At 39.2% G+C, this 14,780-nt stretch overlaps 1 protein-coding gene across 8 annotated transcripts in view; it reads right to left on the reverse strand.

Annotated features, from left to right (window-relative positions):
- The window catches only part of LOC119647231 (scavenger receptor class B member 1), a 268,776-nt gene that overhangs the window by 50,328 nt on the left and 203,668 nt on the right, over positions 1 to 14,780 (reverse strand). The window lies entirely within an intron of this gene.

The following is a 14,780-nucleotide window of genomic DNA, read 5'->3' on the forward strand; positions in this document are numbered from 1 at the left end:
AAGTTGCTACATTGCAAATCGAGATTTCAGAAAATCCGGGTTTTTCTTATAACGCTTCAATGGTAGTTCCGAACAATGAGTTGAAAAATTGTATTCTTTTTTAAACATTAAGTATTTAAACGAAATCGAAACCATCTCGTAATTCAACGGATTACGCCGCCATTCAATTACTTAGCAAAAACGTTTTTGAGTTGCTTTTGCTATTCACATCTTTTTTAAATCTAGCTAACTTTTTTGATTTACGATCGAAAAAGATAATTTCGTAGCTATACCTGGTGTTTTCAGCGATCTTATCACAAAATACAATGCTTACATCTCTGCGAGTCAATGACTCTTCGTATAACAAACCCAATAATTGCGAAACATTTCCCCAGAAGCTAATACCATTTGGTCTCCACTACATACTCAGTCGTACATATCGTAAAAGGAAACTAGTTGAATATCTTGAATAGTTGAATAAATTCCCGCTTGCCACTGAAACCAGTTATTGCTTCATAGCCATGTGCTTTTTACTTTATCCAATCCTCATTAAGATACGCTTAGAGATACAGTACTTGTTTACGTATATAACTATTCATTCATGCATGTAATTAGGAGCATTTATACTACGGCAGTGCAGACTATCGAACAGGTGAGTTTTTCTGCAAAACTTGTACATCACTCGGCCAATCGCTCAGAGTGCACTGTGCGCACTGTAAACTTTGCTGAATGATATGCTTCCAGTCTTTCATATGTGCACATATGTGGCCAACTTTAACGCGCCCAGAGTATCTGGTTTGTGGCAAAAGTTGTATAATTTCTCAGCGAACCTGCCGCCTGTGGAAGAAAGTAAAGTATATCATCATCGACGACGTTAACCGCATTTAAGCAAGTGAACCAGGTAACATGAAACTTAAAAAGTGTGCCCTAGTTTAGGACGTGTCTCGGCGGTTTTCTGACTTCACTTGTAACAAATTCCGAAACCGTGAGTAAGATAAGAGTAAAGACCATACCTGGGACTAGTCTTGTTCAGTAGATACATGAGCAGCATCGGAGCTTTGATCGATTGCTTATTCAGTGCACGAGGGCACCAGTGGCTATTGAACTCCTTTTAATTTCATTTCATCTCAGTTTCGAATGCAGAATGAGCTAAGTAAGGGCCATCGGCCAAAATGCCTTAAATATAAGGGTATGTATACAATTTTCAAATCGTTTAATGATCTACTTTCAGTTTTGAACCAGAAGTAAATCTGTGTGTAGACTATCAGATCTGCACTCGAAAATTATGATATGTATCACTTTATGTATATGCACATTGCTTGCAGCCGTGTTGTAGGTCTACCAGTTTTTCGAAATAAAAGGCAAAAGGAAACATTCTTTTATTGACTTGAACAGGATGGCCATGGTGTTAAAAGCGTGGTCTAAGTTATTCGCATTTTTGAGGTTTTATGTAAAACAAAACCGTATTAAAACCGGCTGTCTGTCAGCATGTCTGTCCGGTCGTCAGTATGTCTGTCGCTCCATCCCACCGATATCCTTCGAAACGATTACTCTTATTAAAACGAAATTTGGTAGAAAAGTGGGAACTGTGAATTCCCTCGTAAGCAGGGAGTGACATCGTTCTACGTTGAGTAGGTATCAAATGAAAAGTCTCGATTAGTTCTTTTCGAAGCACATATGGGTTTTGAAATTGGTTGCAGAGAGGAATACGGGGGTCCGAAACGGGGCAATTATTTCAAAGACCCGTGCTCAGAATCTACCCAAACAAAAAATCTGAAAAAAAACATTCGCATGGTACCAAGGTCCCAAAATACTCTCCGCTACATTATCTGTTCAAGTAAAGTTAATAATATAATAATGATATTATTCATCATCATCAACGGCGCAACAACCGGTATCCGGTCTAGACCTGCCTTAATAAGGAACTCCAAACATCCCGGTTTAGCGCCGAGGTCCACCAATTCGATATCCTTAAAAGCTGTCTGGCGTCCTGAACTACGCCATCGCTCCATCTTAGGCAGGGTCTACCTCGTCTTCTTTTTCTACCATAGATATTGCCTTTATAGACTTTCCGAGCTGGACCATCCTCATCCATACTGATAAAATGAGCCGCCCACCGTAATCTATTGAGCCGAATTTTATCCACAACCTGACGGTGACGGTATCGCTCATATATCGTTATGTAGGCTACGGAATCATCCACCGTCATGTAGGGGGCCAAAAATTCTTTGGAGGATTCTTCTATCGAACGCGGCCAAGAGTTCGCAATTCTTCTTGCTAAGAACCCAAGTCTTCGAGGAATAGATGAGGACTGGCAAGATCATTTCCTTGCACAGTAAGAGCTTCGAAACTATGGTGAGACGTTTCGAGCGGAACAGATTTTGTAAGCTGAAATAGGCTCTGTTGGCTGACAACAACCGTGAGTGGATTTCATCATCGTAGCTGTTATCGATTGTGATTTTCGACCCTAGATAAGAGAAATTATCAACGGTCTCAAAGTTGTATTCACCTATCCTTATTCTTCCCGTTTGATGTAGTTGGTTGGTTGGTTTTCGGTGTTGACGTTGCCACGATATACCTTGTCTTACCTTCATTGATGTGCAGCTCAAGATCTCGCGCCGCCTGCTCGATCTGGATGAAGGCAGTTTGTACGTCTCGGGAGGTTCTTCCCATAATGTCGATATCGTCAGCATAGGCCAGTACTTGGGTGGACTTGAAGAGAATCGTACCTCTTGCATCTACCAGAATATTATTATATTTTTTTTCAAAATAGAATATTATTATATTTTGAAAATTTACTGCAGCCCACCTTCAAGTTCACCCTAGATCCGTAAAATTTCGAAGTGAGATAGTTAGATGGAAATCTTACTATTACTAACAAAATTGTAGTAGGTCAAAGTTATTCTTTTCGCGTCAAGCTCCTCAACTTTGCAAGAAATGGCGGACACAATGAGCAAACGATACTAATGTCACTAACCAATTTCATTTTTGCCTTAGTAAGAAACTCAAGGCATCTTGATTTTGCGTTGACGTTCACTATTTCATAATCTCGGCCTAAGCCATCGCTCCATCCAAGGCAGAGTCTGTCACGTCAAGCAATAAATGAATATATAAGGACAAACTAAAACTAAATTCGAATTTTATGGGGAAAGTGTAAGATATTTGTGTAAAACAGGCCACCCGCGGTCAGGCAAATATGTCAGTTATGGTTGAATTTTTTACAACCCATCCACCCGCCTATTGGGCTGAAAGCACTACCCACGCACCGGCAAATCGAACGACTGCATGTGATCAGCTCTTTTAATGAAGGGCACTGAGCCGCAAACCACAGATATTTTTGGACTTGAGCCTTAATTGAAAGTGTTTACCAGTTATAAAAATGCACAAAAAGTAGTCTTTCACTGCCTACAAACCGTGAACTAATTGTGGATAGCGACTTTTAAGAATAGGGGTTCCAATCTTTACATTGCTTCATACCACATTCTACTGAAATTAAAGTATATTCCGTACATTACGTAGATATGACGTTTAAAGAATGCATCTTCTTAATTTAAAAAAGAGTCAGTGACCAACAAGGAAAAAATATTAGCTGGAACGCTACACTATATAATATGAACAATGATTAATATACTGGTATGATAAGGAAGGTGTCGTTTGGTAGAGAATTTTTCAAATTCAAGACTAGCCTGTTCTGGCCATAGCATGCATTAGGAGTCTTGTTAAACATACCCAATTTGGAGAGTACTAGGAAAGGTAGCTACCAGATATATTCTCAGTGCTTTACATATGGTCTGGATAATATTTTGTTTGGACTCTTGAACTGTGGTCAATGTCCAAACGAACGACCGTTGCGGCTTGTAGCGGCAGCTGACATTCAGTCAAAATCCAACTCTAACAGTATTGTTGTCAAATCTCCATCCTTTATAGATTGTTAATTCAGCAGTTCTCTGCTGAAGGCCTTCAAATGATTCAACACAGTTTAATTATGAAAACTTTCTCTTTGCCCTTACACCGGGTGCCTTCGACCTTGAGAGTCACCACGAAATATATACTTATTGCCCATGCAGCCTCAGCAGGGTGCAATTTTCTCTTAAACTGAAATACTGTTAATCTTGGATCTTCCTCAGTGAGCGGAAGAAGGAATTATCAAGAGTCTAAAGAAAAACACTTATTCTGAAAGTGAGGGTTATGTCCGTGAACATTTCAGAAAATTTCGATCTATTCAGCGGTAAGCTACGTCACCTGTTAAGCAACTAAGTTCGAAAACATAGTGTAACAATTAGCACAGCGGCTGATAATATACTTGTGCAGGAAAACATCCAACCAAACTATCTCACAATACGCCACCTGTGTATTCTCACTGGAGCCCACAAAAACATAGGTAAAAATATATGAACAAAACTATTGGAAGGAATATTTCTTTTGATAAACAAGTTGGAATACCGGAAGCTGGCGCTTCAGGTAGGAAGGTGTTGTGTTCATCACCTTTCGTGCATAAAAGTATGCATATGTATATGTACAGTATGTATATTGAATGTTCAATCTACAAATATATCTATCTGAATTAGGCACTACCCCCAAGCTTCATTCACATATATATATAAATACATACATATGTTTGGCGGGAGTAATTGCTTTTGATATATAAATTATTAAAAAACTAAAACACTTTGTTGTGGTATTAACGAATTAATATGTTATGATGACGTCATATGTTTTAGAATGGACGAAATTCATCCAAAATGTAAAAGTTTCACCTTCTATAACTTTGTAAACAACAGTGGGATTTCCTTCCAAAGTTATGCTTTATGTTATCTCTTATGCAAGTGCCAAATTTTGTAGTTCTAGAATGAATTTAAGGGGGTTTCCGGCTAAATTTATAAAATGCTCCAATATACTATTATCAACTTTCTTTGAGCAGATATCGGAACGAGATGTATTTTAAGGCCTAGATTTCATTTAGATATACCACTATGATGTGATTACCCCCAAGTTCTATTCGATATCAAATATGGGACCAGTTTCGAAAAGTACTAACTGATCTCTTTCATTTGATACCCCGCATGGCGACATTCTGTGAAAAAAAATGTCACCCTCCATTCACATGTATAGGTAGCCCCCCCTAAACTTAACGCAAAATGGCGCCACTTGCTATATGTAAAGAGAACAACACACCACATGCTCTCACCATTTTTCGCGACAATCGGTCTAGCCGTTTCCGAATAAATCGGCTGTGGCAGATAGACGGACAGCAGATATCGACTCGATTCTAATAAGGTTTTGTGTCACACAAATCCTTAAAAAGACAAACAATATTGTCCACACTTTCATAACATTAACATTTCCCGCAAGGACGATTTTCGAAGTAGTTGCCAGTAGGTATCTTTCTCAGCGTCGGGTCGACAAGCCTGTGGTGCATATGAATTAAGAAATGAATCGTGCGATCAAATAAAATAATAATGAACTTCATAGACTAATCTTCAAACCTATCAAAATATTCTTACATAGTCCTCTCCTAAACCGGTGAAGTTAGCAGTATCTAGTGGACTAATTTACTTACACCACAATGCCGTCCACGCGTCAATAATCCTTCCTGAGTTCTCGACAAGGGTGAGTTCCATCCTGCCGTGTGGATTGGGGTAGGCGCCTGAGAATTTCAGTAAGTCTTATAATGGCAGAGGAAAGTTACTCATTACTGTCGTTCACATGGCAACACATTTCCCCGACCTAGACGGTGACATATTTCAGGAACCACTATCATTCCTAAACTCGAGGATTTTTGGGCGTCTCTCAAAAGTTATTCCAGATTTTCTAAACTCCAGAGAAGCTTGTGTGAGATGAAGCTAGAAAAGATTGCCTGCAACCTTTTTCAGTATAACGGAAGCCCCTGTGGCAAGAAATGGTGGGTATCTATTATGTTCAAGATTCATGAACTGCTACTGAAATAATTTCTCTTTGAGTATAAACTCAGGGTTAAAAATATAAGCGAGGTATAACACAACTACGGAAATCAGGCAGGAGTGCCACAAGATTACGTTCTATGACCTACACTCTATCTTATCTACCCTTTTGATGCACTAACTTACCTAAATTACTATCCACAGCACGTAATCCAATCCACAGTTTGCAAAACTATGTAGAAAAGAATCAAAAATCGCATTTTTGGAAATCAAAAAAATTGAAACTAAATGTAGTCACACCACTTTTGTCTCGACGCTGACTGGAGAGCTTTGGAAATATCAGTTTGAACAAACGGAGGCAGCTTTTATAACAAGCAAGCTAGGTAGATACGCTTCTATGCTACCTGGAATATTCTAGAACATGGGACCTAAAGTTTTTTCTTGATAAAGCCAGGATGGGAAAGGCAAGGCGAACAATTTTGTGGTCACTAATCTCGAGGGTACCGTGACTGAATTGGCTGAACATCACCCTATGGATTTCATTACCTGGCGACCACAATTTATTTCTCAAGAATGTTCGCGTTGAAATTAATTTTGACTACTTTTTAATATCTAACATTCGACTTGGCGCTATCTGGCGCTTATGTATAAATTACTACCAAGACGAAAGAATGCTTTACCAAACTAGCCAGGAGCTAACTAAAATTAAACTCAAACGTGAACTTATAAAATATAGCTAAAATTTATCTAATTTCTAAGCAGAGATTGCAGCCCGATTGTTTCATTAAACCAAAACTTGATATAGTAGCCTTCTATTTTCTTGATATATTAACCCAAATATTAAAACGGAGCCCTAAATATTTGTGATGAGCTTTTTTTCCTTACATAGTTAAATTCAAAGATAACCGCTTTCGGCACTTTTGAGCACCAAGTGATACTATTTAAACATAACATCTTACAGATTGCGACAAAAATTTATTGTTTGCAAATACTCAGCAACAACCTTTTCCCGAGAATATGATGCAAGTTGTTTGCATCACACACATCACCACAAGAGGTTGAATAATTAAGCCACGGCAGTACACATGCATAAATTATTCACAATTTGCATCATCACAAGCTCTTAAGGCTTACTTTTATCATTAGGCACAACGCTTATTATTACATATATTATACAATTTCCCTTATTGTTAAGAGCGAATTGGCCGATTACGACAAAATGTAATGTGAAAATGAAAGTAAGGAACCGACCAGAAGAGTAAAAGATACTTTGCAGTTATCACTATTTGATTATCCCAGAACAATCGTAATATCGTACGTGTAACATCAATTATAAGACACGCTATTTCCTTGGTACCGCTATCTTACTATCATCTGATTCGTGAGATGCACGGAAAGGAAATGGACAAATACAAAATAAGATCAAAGGTAGACTGTCTTTATTTTGCTGCCGTGTGAAAGTATGGTATTGCAGAAAGAAAAATCTATCTCGTTTCACAATTCTCTAAGTTAACGTTTTCTGGGAAAAGTTAGGTATTCATGTAATTGGTTTTGGATAGAGGCGGATTCTTACTACCTATGATCTCCACACTTGTGAAGAAGAGAGCCCAATGGAAAACTTAGCTTTTGTCTACAAATTATGATACCGGAATGAACCGAATCCACGTCGCAAGTGGCATAGACATCCCTTAACGATTCAGAGTTTGTGATGAGACTTATTTCTTATTATGTAGCCCTACTGAGCAGAAGAAAGTCAGTTTGTTTCAAGCCGATTTCCGAATAAAACACGATTTGGTAATTTGCAAATAAAACCTCGTCTCACTTAACCCCACTGAAGATTACTATTATAGCTTCCCTAGGCTCCACTCCACTTTTCTGTTACATAGTGTGTGAATGTTTTACTACAGCGTCGATAACCGAATTTACAGCGATCTTCAGCTTCGATATTGGTCCCAGTCACGAAGTTTTGAAAATGTAAATAAAGTTGCAAATGCTATCTGGGCTTCAATTAATTTGTTCACCTCAACATAAAGATTGATCTGCATTCGTAACCGAGCATGGTATCGTTGTGTTGTGATGGCTAGCACTCGGTTTTGATGAATCTAAAGATATTCATCAGATCACCTTGCGGAACACATTGCAAAGTTTGTGTACAACAGGCAATTAGTTCCGTTGACTGGGAATGTATGGAAGATGCCCAAAACGAGAGAAAACAGAAGATGTTAAAGCATGAATTTAATGAAATATACACCATCACTGGTAGGTTGTGAAAAATTGGCTGCCAACTACCGACATCATAAGGCGGAAGCTTTTCCGGTTAATTGAAATTCCTTTCTTTCGCTGATCAATCCGAACAATTTTCTACGGGAAACGATTCGTTAAAGGTCAGGTTGAAATGGGTACCGATTATTCGGTGATTGTAAATCTTCTCATTGATTAGAAAGATTGGAAATTTTTGGAAATGTAGCTCGCAATAGTTGCAGACTCAATTAGAAAGTTGTGGCTGTGCGAAAAATGCGCATAGTATTGCGTTATGAACAGAATATCAAGGAAATTGCACAATACTCGTGTTGTATGTAATTGGAAAGACCAACTTAATGGCCAGGAACAAAATAAATATCAAGCGGTGAAATTGAAAAGGTGCTTCCTTTTTGGGTTATGATTTATGCAATAATTACGGTATTTCGGGAATCAGTTGTTACTTTACTCAATGGTTTAGTTTCTAAAATGCAGTTTTATTTAAGTTGAAATTTATTTTATTTATTTCCTCCGTTGTATCTAAAAATGCTACTAATAGTGAGTGCGCTCTTACAACTGGTCAGATAGAGAGGAGTAACTTACATGCTCTCACTAAATAAGAATACTAAAATCAAAATGGCAGTAGAAAAGGATCTAGATCAGCCAATTCCAGAAGGTGGTAATTTAGGGAATAGTGAGTGATCCATCTGCTATAAAAGACGAAAACCAATGATCACGGTCACACAAAAGTAATTAATTGGATCCGAAATGCAGCAAACGGCTGTGAGAGAGAAATCGAAAACACCTGAAAGTGTAATTTAAAGTAGTCGATTTCTTCCTACTGGAAAATCGTTATCTCTATGATTCAAACAATGAAATTGTTACAAATGTCACATACTTCACTGAAAGACCTTCGACGGCGCAACAGCCGGTATCCGGTCTAGGCATACTATTGTAAAGAACTCCAGATATACCGACGTTACGCCGAGATCCACCAATTCGATATTCTTAAAAGCTGTTTGACATACTGGCCTACGCCATCGCTCCATCTGAGGCAGAGTCTGCTATACTTCCTTCTTCTTTTCCTACCACCAATATTTCCCTTCCAGGGTACACCATCTAACATCGCACCGAATTTCATCCACCACCATCGTATTGCTCTTACCCGCTTATCCCATCCGCTTGCAAGGGTCCAAAAATTCTTCAAAGGACCCTTCTTTCGAATGCGGTCAAGTTTCCGGAGATAATATAAAGACTGGCAAAATCATTGGCTAGAGCTTTGCGCTTATAGTGAGACATTTCGAGCGAACAGTGTTTGTAAGCGGAGATAGGCTACATTTGCTATCAACAACCCTGAGCGAATTTTATCATCGTAGCTGTTGTCGGTTTTTACTTTCGACCTTAGATAAGAATTTGATTTTGTTGCTTCTTTCTTTTTTGGGGCCGATATTGGCACTATGTATTTCAGCTCGCCTTCATTAATATGCAGCCCAAGATTTCGCATCACTTCACACATTGGTCTCATATTTCAAAATGTATCTCATAAACACAGGGTGCATAGGCCGTCGCCAATATATTCAAAACCGAATACAGCGGGTTTCATTTTCTGGCTGGCTAAGTAACCTACTTCAATTCAATTCACTGATCGACCTAAACATCGAAGGTTTGGAGTGTCCTAAGCTCTTCAAAAGGAGTAAACCCGACCCACAAAGACACATCAAGCAGGTGATTCGCGATGCCGATCACTTCAAATTAATATAAAATCACATTGAGGTCCGTTGAAATAATAATATAACGCGTGTGGAGTTTGATAAGATGCAGAGTAAATTAAAAATACCCTGTTCGGCTTTTTCCGTTTTATATGCTGGGTAACAACAAGTACTGAAGATTCCATTCGGTCCCACTTGTAAAAAAGTTTTAGCGTCTGAATATCACTTATCAGTAAAAGCATGACTCGCTTTTCTGCAGCAGTAACACTTATAAACGGCTTACAATAGAGAAATCAACTTTTTCACTCAATTACCAAGAGCCATATCTATGTAAAAACAGCCTGCCCAAGTATGATATCAAAATCATACTTAGAGATAGCTAATTAGGGACGGAGCCCGTATTCAGCTCGCTTACCTTGTATAAGGATACCCATGATAACGGACTGCGGATTATTCAATTAGAAGTATCGCACGAAATGGTTGTTGGAAGATTCCAGACGGGAACACTTTCAACCAAATTTACCAGGTGTTGATCGAACGCCGCCACCTCTGAGCCTTGATGAATGCTAACAGATGTTCTCGCGATGAAACATCAGCAAACGATTTTCACAACCACCTGAAGGGCGTTATCATTGATACGGCCCCAAAGATACTTGGTCCCAGCCGCAAGAAAGGTTGGAATGGCTGGTTTGGCAGTAAATGTAAGATAACAACGAAACGCGCGAATGCCGCATACCGAGTAATGTTGCATTCTCAAAAAACGCGGGCACCCGCAGAGACTTATCGTGAAGTCCATCGAGCGGTGAAGCGACTTCACATACAGAACAACGAAGCCTGGGAGAATCAACAGGTCTGTGAACTCGAAAGTACAGGGACCAACCGCACCAAGTGCTGAAGTTTTACGAAAAAGTCAGCAGGATGAAACCTCATAGACTTAGTTGCTCATCCTGCCGAGACAAAGACGGAAACCTGATTTGTGACAGAATGGGCATATTCGAGCGATGGGTTGAGGATTTTGATGAATTGCTCAACAACCAAAATATCAACGAGTTGGAGGTCCCACCAACTGAAGACGACGGAAAAATACTGCCAACACCAATTGGCTCAAAAATCATAAGTCGCCAGGAGCCGATGAAATTACAACCGAATTGGATAAATATGGAGGCGACCAATTAAACCAAGTGGTTCATCAACTGACGCTGAAGGTGTGGGACAGCGAATCAATAACGACTGACAACGAGGCATGTTCCATACATAAAAAGCGGAATATCACGCAGTACAGCAATTATAGAGATATCACGTTGCTGAATATCATATATAAGCTATTCTCCGCTATCTCGCTAGGTCGGATAGCCCCGTACGCCCAGCACATCATTTGCCCATTCCAAGGAGGCTTTACCCCAGGCAAATCAGCACCAGATCAGATTTTCTCTCGCCGCAAACTGTGGAAAAACTTCTTGGAACAGGGCATCAGTTGAACCATCTTTTTCTCGACTCTAAGGGCACCTATGATAGCATGGCCACGATAAAACTATCCCGGGGAAATTGACTGACTGGCAGACCGTGACCAATGTGCGGGGCCAGATAAAAGTAACAGGATCACTGTCAAAACCATTCAACAACAACAACGGTCTAAGACAAGGGTATGGACTATCACGCGTCCTCTTTAACTTGGCCCTGGAGAAAGTGATTCGTGATGCAGATGTAAATGCGAGAGACACCATCCTCCTCAAGTCCACCCAACTACTGGCCTACGCTGACGATATTGACATCATGGGAAGCGCCACCCAGGATGTATAGTTTATCTTCATCCAGATCGAGCAGGCGACCCGAAATCTAGGCCTGCATATTAGACGTGCGTGGTTAGACCACAAGGCTGTCATACGGAAGAACGCGGTTCGAATCTCACTGGTGGCAGTCGGATTTGTATCGTCACTTGACGTCGGATACCAGTCGACTCAACTGTGAATCAGTACCTGAGTCAAATCAGGGTAATAATCTCGGACGAGCGCAATGCTGACCACATTGCCTCCTACAGTGTAATGTAGTGTACCGATACGGTCTTGAATGAAGGGCTCTAACACATTTCACGGCTCTGATCCAATATAGATTGTTACGCCGACGATTATTATTATTATATAGTGGAAAAATCGGCGCCAAAGAACAAACAATCAACAACATCGAACCACACTGTGCAAACGAAAATAATGAAGATAGGAGACTTTAACTTTGATACCGTTGAGAATTTTTCCTATCTAGGGTGGAAAATCACAACCGATAACAGCTACGATGATGAAATCCGCGCACGGTTATCGGCAGCCAACAGAGCAGAGCCTATTTCAGCTTACAAAAACTGTTTCGCTCGAAACGTCTCACCATTACTGTACAAGGTCATAATCTTGCCAGTCCTCATTTATTCCTCGAGACCTGGGTTCTTAACAAGGAAAATTGCGAACTCTTGGTCGTGTTCGAGGGAAGAATCATCTTAAGATTTTTTGGCCCCTTACATGAGGATTCACGATTTCTCAGCCTACATAACGACGAAATTTATGAGCAACACCACGACCGTTTGGTTGTGGATAAAATTCGGCTCAACAGGTTGCGGTGGGCGGGTCACCTAATCCGTACGGATGAGAGTGATCCAGCCTGAAAGTCTATAAGGGCAATATCTATGGTAGAAAAAGAAGACGAAGGAGACCCTGCCTGGATGGAGCGGGGACGCCAGGCAGATTTAGGGATATTGAATTGGTGCACGTCGGCGCAAAACCGGGATTTCTGGAGTTCCTTACTAAGGGAGGCCTATACCGGATACCGGTTGTTGCGCCGTTGATGTGATTACCTGCAAGCTAAATGGGTTCGCCTTTTCATCACCTTCGTAACTTAAAAAACTCTGCGCAAATTAGCTGGTGTAAGGTATAAGTGGAGATTCTCATAGTTTTCCCTCATTTCAAAGAGAGCAACGGAAAAGCTTGTGTCCTCGTTAATCTATCTGGGTTGTTTTTACTGCGCATTTCGTACTTAAAGTAGTCCACTCTCGGCTCCGGTTAGGACCAATTAATGCACGTGCTTAATGAAAGCATATTTTGTATTTATGTATAAATATTTCTAATTAGGTGTTTTGTTCACAACTAGAAATAATGAAATGAAAGTAGTGGACGCATTGACACTAATGCGATTTTGGAAGCTACCAAGCCAAGTTTTTAGTTGGTAAACTAGTAATTTATCTAAACATCATCTAGTGTACCAGCCTGCCATTCTTCACGCGTATAAATAGTGAGTGCATTCCCGTTGTAACCACTGCGAATCAACAGCGAAGCTTTCGCGACACTATTCCTTCGATTCCAAAAGCGATGCCATCCTCGTCAACAAATGGATTGATAGTAGTTAGGTTTTCACTTTGGGACATTATTCAGCGTCAGTCTTTTTTTGAAATGGCGGGATTAGTGTAAAACCCACAGGTGGCGCTTTACTTGAGGCGTGGGATCTGTTATGCCTCAAGATCGCGGCGTTAGATTCTCCAAATTATCCTGCTCCGAACTGTCTTTTCTCGTTTGTGTTTTTTTGTTTAACTTCACGTGCAACATGCAATAACCGTTCACGATTTCTATTATGTATAGACTTAAGGTTCAGTCTCGTAATTCCCAAATGCAACAAGCTCAAAACTGAAATTTTGTAGGTTTCTAGATGCTGAAATAACCAAAGGACCCTCTCACAGAGACGTGTAAATGCTTGTCCAAAAAATACCAGTGGAAGTGCTGACTGTTCATTCTGGCAAAAATAGAGCAAATTAAGCAAATAAGAAATGACTCGAAAATCCTTATTTTTAAAACAAATATCTTATTTCCAATCAGAAAAGTCAAACTTAAAATCGCACCTCAAATAATAGCTAAAACAAACCTTCAACCTAACATTTGATCAAAAATTAATTTATTTCACAAATGAATAAGCAATCCATTTAGAAAACACTAAACTCACATTTTAGGATACACACAGTTAGAAATAGCTAGATATTTAACCTCATTCTACATATGAAGGATACATGATTGTTTAATTTTCCAGAACGACATTTCTTTTATTCGGTAGAAGCTTCTTCAGTCAAGTTCGTAATTTTCCCAACCAAATTCGTATTTTCTGAAACCAATTATGTAATTTGCCCAACTAAATTTGTATCTTTCTCAAGCAGTTCCTATGTTTCCAATTCTCTCAATATGGAACGTAGCGATAAAATTGAACTTTTAGAAAAACAAATTATTATTGCCAGATAGTTTTATCGTTTCTAACATTACACCAAAAAATTGTATGTATTTCCAAAGAAATTAAACCTAATTAGTTTATGATTACTTCTCAAATGCCATTTCACGACGAAGGGGATAACAAACATTGTTATAACCTGCACCCAAAATCAAGTAAGTATAGCTATAATTTATATGTTTCCGTTTGTCCAACGATAATTAGTCAGTCAGTCCATTCATTTCCTTAAAAGTTAAATTTTATGGGCATGGTTTATTCAAATATTACAAAGTTTCCTGGAAAAATTACTAATTTCATTGAGAAAGTTACCAAATTAACTGGAAACATTTATATATCAATATTTTGGGATCAAGATACATCCATCCTCAGTGCATTTTGCAATTAAGTATGTAGAATAAGAGTTTGTTTGCACAAGTTCTGGTAGGGAAGATGCGATTATTTGAAAAGGCAGACTATTAGACAAGAACGGTGAAAAGCCATCATAGAAGCCAAAGATGGTAGGACGAAACATGGTGAATTCATCACCTTAATGATTAATGGGCTGTCGGGAAGTTGAAAATATGCCTATTTGATGTTCAATGGTTTCTCAATATACTGGTGAATACTATTACCAGAGCACAAACTTTATTTAGTCAAAGAAAAAGAGATTGAAAAAAGCAATTAGCAAAATTTATTCTGAGTTTGGGGGCAACCAAGACGAAAA

Source organism: Hermetia illucens, chromosome 1 (genome assembly GCF_905115235.1).
Source record: "Hermetia illucens chromosome 1, iHerIll2.2.curated.20191125, whole genome shotgun sequence".
NCBI classification, from domain to species: Eukaryota; Metazoa; Arthropoda; class Insecta; order Diptera; family Stratiomyidae; genus Hermetia; species Hermetia illucens.